Consider the following 7,380-nt stretch of genomic DNA (forward strand, 5'->3'; position numbering starts at 1 on the left):
GTGCAGATGGGTATGAATACAGCAGCTTAAAGGCAAGAAATCAGCAGCACAGATAAAGTGACATATCACCATGTAAAGTGTCATTACAGTGATTATCCAGGTTAGATATTCACAAGTCTAACTGCTTCAGGGTAAAAGCTGTTCCTCAGTCTATTGGTTCTACACTTACTGCTCCTCAACCTCCTGCCAGAGGTAAATCACTCCAGATGCAATACATTTACAAAGACCACTGCCTCGTGGAGGTGTTCTGAAATAAAACTCAAGATCAGCTGAGTCAAAGTTCTTGCCAACTTCAGTAAAGATGAAACAAGACGAAGACGTGAGTTCTTTTGACCTGACCAGTCAGTTTGACGTGGGCCTGATGTGTCAGGTTCAGCATCAAACACAGTGTTGAAGTATTCCAGTCTGTCCTGTATGGGGACTGTTTTGTGCCTGGAGCACATTGCCTTATTTTGTCCTTGGGACATGTCTTGGGTTTTGGGTTGGCTGATTAGCCTTTAATTGCTTTGGGCTGTGGCCTTTTCTGCCCCACCTATTTAAGAGGCTGGTCCCAGGGAGCCCTTCTCCACTTCCCCCTTTCGCTCCCCCCCCCCCTTTTTTTTCTTTTTTCGCTCCTCTCAGACTCCCTCTGTTTTTGAACCTCTCAGCCACCTCAGGTAATTTTTGTTAATTATTTGTATGTTTTTTTTGTAGTCATTTTGACCTGGTGGGACCGGTAGTCCTGTTTTCGCACCTTCTTTTGTAATGGGGGGGCGTAGGTTTTTTGTAGCTTTAGTATGGTATCAGCAGCGGCTTCGACTGCCCTGTATAGGGTTGGCCTGCTGCTGTACCTTTTTGTTTGGTTTGGCCAGCTCACCAGGTCCACCTTTAAGTTAATACTTGGGGTTTTGTGTTTCTTGGGTGGACATGGGAATTGGGGGGTTCATAATATTCTCTTTTTTCAGGAAGCAGCAGCCTTTTTAATAAATTGAATGTTTGAACCGCCATATTTGTGTCCCGTGTCCTCCTTAATGTGTTATGTTCATGGTGGACGTAACAAGGACTATATTTTTATTCCCCGTCAGGAAGTAAGAACGTTGTGCTTTTCTTACCTATAAATCAATATGCTCAGCTATAACCACATTAGAACCTGTTACCTTTCCAGAAGACAAACAGAACTCTTGTGCCACAGTTTGGTGTTGTTTATGCACCGTGTGAGAAGAGATGCAGGATGCTTTTCTTTACATATTCAGTTTATTAATATAGCGCCATGTCACAACAAAGTTGTCTCAGGGCACTTTAGTTTGCAGAAACATTCACATACATAAAGGCCAATTAGTAAAGTTCTGTATCTAAGGAATCCAGCGGACAAGTTGAATCTTGGCTTCGTTTCAGTCTCCCATCCTGAGCAAGCACAGTGGCAACAGTGGAAAGGAAAAACTCCTTTTTAAAAGGATTTAGCAAAAAGGAAAGTCTTAAGCCTAGTTTTAAAACTGGATAATGTGTCAGCCTCACGGACAGAGATTGGAAGTTGATTCCACAAGAGAGGAGCCTGATAACTGAAAGATCTGCCTCCCATTCTGTTTTTGTAAATTCTAGGAACCACAAGTAAACCTGCAGTCTGAGCGCGAAGTGCTCTGTTAGGAAAATATGGAACAATAAGATCTGTAATATAAGATGGAGCCAGGTTGTTGAGCTTTGTAGGTTAGAAGTAAGATTTTGAATTCTATTCTAGATTTGACAGGGAGCCAATGGAGAGAAGCTAAAACTGGAGAAATATGATCTCTCCTACTAACTCCAGTTAAGACTCTGGCAGCAGCATTTTGGATCAACTGAAGACGTTTAAGGTCGTTTTCATACCAGATAGTCCTGTAGACTCGGTTCGGTTCGGGACCAATATTCATGACATTTTGTTTACATTTGAGCTGGTGCGTTTGCATTCACACTGCACTGTGCAGTCGAGTCAACCTGTTGAACCAACCTATTCCCCCGCTCGCCTGTGGGGGCACTGCATCAAGAACTACTGAAAGAAACGACACAAAAACCTCTGAAGACACTTCTTCTTCTTCTGTAAATAAAAACAAAAACGGAGTGGCATCAAATTTTAGCAGTTTTAGGAGTTATGTTTTGTCATTTTTCAAAAATGGACTTAGCATGAGCAGAAGATGAGACAGAAGACCATGGAGAATGTTGTTTTTTCACACAAGGCAGCTGACGGCTCCATATAAGGTAAGAGAAATGCGTGTTTGTTTGTCCTGCGGAGCGGGGCCCAGTCTGTTTACATTCACACTGTACTCGAACCGCGCTGGAGTTCTCTTCTACCGGACCGAGACCTAGGTTTTAGCCCGGGCCAGAGTTCGCCTTTTTGTTTGTGACAGAGTTCGATGGCGCGTTCAAACCTCCGCAAACAAACCGGACTTTCAGGAAAACGAGCTAGAGTTCAATTAAAGCGGACTAAACAGGACTGGTGTGAATGCACCCTAAGGGTGTAAACAGACCGGGCCCGCTCCGCAGGCCAAACAAACACCATTTCTCTTAGCTCATATGGAGCCGTCAGCTGCCTTTTGTGGAAAAACAATATTCTCCATGGTCTTCTGTCTCATCTTCTGCTCATGCTAAGTCCATTTTTGAAAAATGACTAAATATAACTCCTAAAACTGCTAAAACTTGTTGCCACTTCGTTTTTATTTACAGAAGAAGAAGAAGTGTCTTCAGAGGTTTTTGTGTCATTTCTTTCAGTAGTTCTTGGTGCAGCGCCCCCACAGGCGAGCGGGAAAATAGGTTGGTTCAACAGGTTGACTCGACTGCACAGTGCAGTGTGAATGCAAACGCACCAGCTCAAATGTAAACAAAAGGTCATGAATATTGGTCCCGAACCAAACCGAGTCTACCAGTCTATCTGGTGTGAAAACGACCTTAAAGAAGTATTTGGACATCCAGATAATAAACCATTGCAATAGTCCAGTCTAGAAGTGACAAATGCCTGGACCAGATTTTCTGCATCATTTTTAGATAAGATGTTTCTAATTTTAGTGATATTACGCAGGTGGAAGAAGACAGTTCTTGTAACGTTTTTAATGTGGGGGATAAAAGACATGTCCTGTTCAAAAATAACACCAAGATTTTTAACATTAGAGCTGGAGGACAGATTAATGCCATCCAAGGAGGGAGAAAGACTGAAAAATTCATTCCTACGGTGCTCTGGTCCAAAAACGTTGGTTACGTACTGTAACCCCAGATTCTATGAATATAGGCGTAGCCCTTTAAGGCTGTCGCTTAGTGGGTTTATCCCGTCATGCGAAGCATTACACTGAAAAATTTAGTCCACGCCCACCTGCTGTGTGGGCCCCACCCGGTCCGTATAAATTACGTTAAGAGCGGGAAATCGGCTCTCAAATAGCTTTTTCTTCAGCCACTTAGGAGCCAGTGAGGCCTGACGCTTAAAGGGCTACGCTTATTCTAATAGAATCTGGGGTTACAGTACATAACCAACGTTCTGTTTCGTATAGGCTTCGCCCTTTAAGGCTGTCGCAGATGGGTTAAGCGCAAAGCGGATGTGGTCCTCGCCTCACTGGGTCCATTCTAACACCGTATGAAGCAGAAGCTTGCCCAAAAACATCTTGTCACTCAGCTCTCCATGTACATAATTACGTGTTGCGTAATTATGTGTACCATGCAGAGATGCATGCTGTGTAGTTATGCGTTCTGAATGCATGAACGCCCCAGAAAAGTTTCAATGGAGGGGAGAAAAGCTGAAAGGAACCATGAACCAACCAGTTCACGGCTGAACAGCATGAACAGATTAATAATAACAGGAGAGCTGATGATTAATCAAATGAACTGATTGGTAACAATAGTCATGAGCTGATTAATGACAATAGAACCAAAATAACAACCACAACTTGTGACTGATAACAACATCTCACACTGTAATGCATGCAGACAGATGTGAGTTAAACGGGGTTCCATGAAACAACAATGTTCATTCTGTTAAAACACCAAGGACAGAATGTGTCACGGAACAAGCCGACACATCACATAGAAAGCAGCGAATAAATGAACATGGTGTTGACCACGCGGCCGCAGTGCAAATATCCTGCATTGTCATACCATTATGCAAAGCAGTCTAAGATGCGATACCTCTGGTCGAGTGCACCCTGAGGTTGTCAGGAGGCTCTAAATCTGATGCTCTGTAGGCTTCAGAAATGGCCTCACACAGCCAGTGTGACAAGCGCTGGGTGGATAACGGGCGACTTGCAGATGCGTCTCTATAATGCACAAACAAATGTTGAGTTTGACGCATTGCAGCTGTACACATCAACACCCGCACAGGACAGAGAAGATGGAAAGATGTTTCTTCTTCTGATTGTGTGTGTGTGTGTGTGGGGGGGGGGGTGGTGGAATGGGGGGAACCCTGGAACCCCTCCAACGATATCACTTTTGATTTAAAAGAGCTTGTGATGTTTTAGGCGTAAAGCTGAATTCGGTCTTAGATCAGCTGAGCTGCCGTCAGCCTGAATTCTGAGACATGACGGAGCGATAGAGAGGGCAGAAAAATCACTCACTCTCTTAGCGGATGTTAAAGCCAGCAGCAGGGCTGTTTTAAGAGACAAGAATTTAATTGGAACCTGATTCAGTAGCTCAGATGGAAATTAGATCAGGGCTCGCAGGACCAGCGTTAAATCCCACTGTGGAGCAAGTGGGTGTGAAACAGGCCTGCATCTCAGTACACCTTTTAAAAAACACTTCATCAGCGGATGATTAAAAGCTGTTCTGTACCCGTAAACCTTTGTGACAGGAAGAGATGGCTGCAGCGTATGTTTACTCATGCTGAACGCCAGATTTCTGTCCATCAGCTGCTGCAGAGAAGACAGCATGCCACCTAGTGGACATGAGGTGGCCTCTACACCTTTCTCTGTACGCCTTTTTAAAAAACGCTTCATCAGCGAATGATTAAAAGCTGTTCCGTCTCTGAAATCTTCGTGACAAGAAGAGACGGCTGCAGCATACGTTTAATCGTGCTGAACGCCAAATTTCTGTCCATCGACTGCTGCAGAAAAGACAGCACATCACCTAGTGGACATGGGGTGGCCTCTACACCTTCTCTTTACACCTTTTACAAAACGCTTCATCAGCGGATGATTAAAAGCTGTTCTGTCTCTGCAAAAACCTTCGTGACTGGAAGAGATGGCTGCAGCATACGTTTTAATCATGCTGAACGCCAAATTTCTGTCCATCAGCTGCTGCAGAAAAGACAGCACGTCGCCTAGTGGACATGAGGTGGCCTCTACATCTTGCGGGAGACCCATCCTTTCTAAGCGGATCCGCTCAGCAGCCAGACCCACAGGTGCTGGCCTATTTCTGGGTAACTCCTGATTGCTCCTCCCGCCTGGAGGAGAGCATCCTCCCTCCACGACAGTTTCCACGGGCGCCTTGATAACAGGCGTCGTAGAACCGGAACCATGGTGCGTTCACGCGCTCGGGAGCCACTTGGAGAGCTGTCAATCCCTCCTCCTGAACTCGGTTAAAAAAAACGTAATATCAGAGGTGGTGGGGGAACGTGTAAAATTGTTTTGGACTATGGGCTATGAGCAAACACGTCCACCCCCAGCGGTGGTTCATCTCGTGGGCTCAGTGAAGCCCATAGTTGACACTGAGCGTTTCCTCGTGTCGCAAACGGGTCCACGGCCACTTGCCAAATTCCTGCCACATCTGGGCCATCAGACCGAGGTGGAAGGTCCACTCCCAGTGACGCGGACCGCCCCTGGACATAACATCTGCCTCTTGTACAGAACACCAGGGATGTACACTGCTCTGATGGAGAGCAGATTTTGGTGTGCCCAACACAGTACTTTCCTTGCAATGTGTAACATTTGAGCTGCGTTGATTCTGTAGCACAGGAGCAAAGTTTAAATCACATTCAGAACCGTGCAACCCTCCAGAACGTTTATATGAGCTGTTGTGAGAAAAGCCACAGCACCCCTACAGCTTAAGATAGGCATGTCACCCCCAACCTGACACCGGTGCATCTATGAAGACTGACACGTGTGAAGTATGTCTGCTGACGGGGGCTCCCTCCGACAAAAACCAGGGGTTTTCCCAGTGTCGGAGGTCTGCTCTCACGGAGGGAGGAACAGTGATCGCCCTCCTCTTTCTTGCCTCACCAGATACATGCATTGACAACATCATGTTTAACAGCTTTATGATGGAAAATATCTGTTATTACGCTGCCCAGTTTTACGTGGCAGAGCTGGACTCTTAGAAAGTCGATTCTCGTCTGTGATAAACGAATAAACAAGTTTAACCCCACTCCGGGAGGATCGAACTTTTCCAATTTTATGGCGAAGCCCAGAATTGGCAGGTGTGATGTCAACATCTGAGCCTGAGCCAACATGTGAAGCGGTCTGCCCACGATCGCCTTGTTGAAAAACTGACAGGTCCACATCAGTCTTGTTCCTCCGGTCCGTTGGGAACCAGGAAGTAACATGAGTAACAACCTGTGTTTTCCTCTCTGTCGGGAACCCCTGGACTTCTGCCTTTAGAGATGAGGCCTGGTATGGTGACAGGACCGTCTCTAAAAACTCCTCCTAACGGAGGGGATCGGCAGCAAGTTGTAACATGTTACCCCTGCTATCAGCTTTGGCCATCTATGCCACTTGCCAAATTCCTGCCACATCTGGGCCATCAGACCGAGGTGGAAGGTCCACTCCCCGTGACGCGGACCGCCCCTGGACATAACATCTGCCTCTTGTACAGAACACCAGGGATGTACACTGCTCTGATGGAGAGCAGATTTTGGTGTGCCCAACACAGTACTTTCCTCACAATGTGTAACATTTGAGCTGCGTTGATTCTGCAGCACAGGAGCAAAGTTTAAATCACATTCAGAACCGTGCAACCCTCCAGAACGTTTATATGAGCTGTTGTGAGAAAAGCCACAGCACCCCTACAGCTCAAGATAGGCATGTCACCCCCAACCTGACACCGGTGCATCTATGAAGACTGACACGTGTGAAGTATGTCTGCTGACGGGGGCTCCCTCCGACAAAAACCAGGGGTTTTCCCAGTGTCGGAGGTCTGCTTTCACGGAGGGAGGAACAGTGATCGCCCTCCTCTTTCTTGCCTCACCAGATCCATGCAATGACAACATCATGTTTAACAGCTTTATGATGGAAAATATCTGTTATTACGCTGCCCAGTTTTACGTGGCAGAGCTGGACTCTTAGAAAGTCGATTCTCATCTGTGATAAACGAATAAACAAGTTTAACCCCACTCCGGGAGGATCGAACTTTTCCAATTTTATGGCAAAGCCCAGAATTGGCAGGTGTGATGTCAACATCTGAGCCTGAGCCGACATGTGAAGCGGTCTGCCCACGATCGCCTTGTTGAAAAACTGACAG

The sequence above is a fragment of the Nematolebias whitei genome, chromosome 12 (assembly GCF_014905685.2).
Source record: "Nematolebias whitei isolate Nwh7 chromosome 12, NemWhi1, whole genome shotgun sequence".
NCBI classification, from domain to species: Eukaryota; Metazoa; Chordata; class Actinopteri; order Cyprinodontiformes; family Rivulidae; genus Nematolebias; species Nematolebias whitei.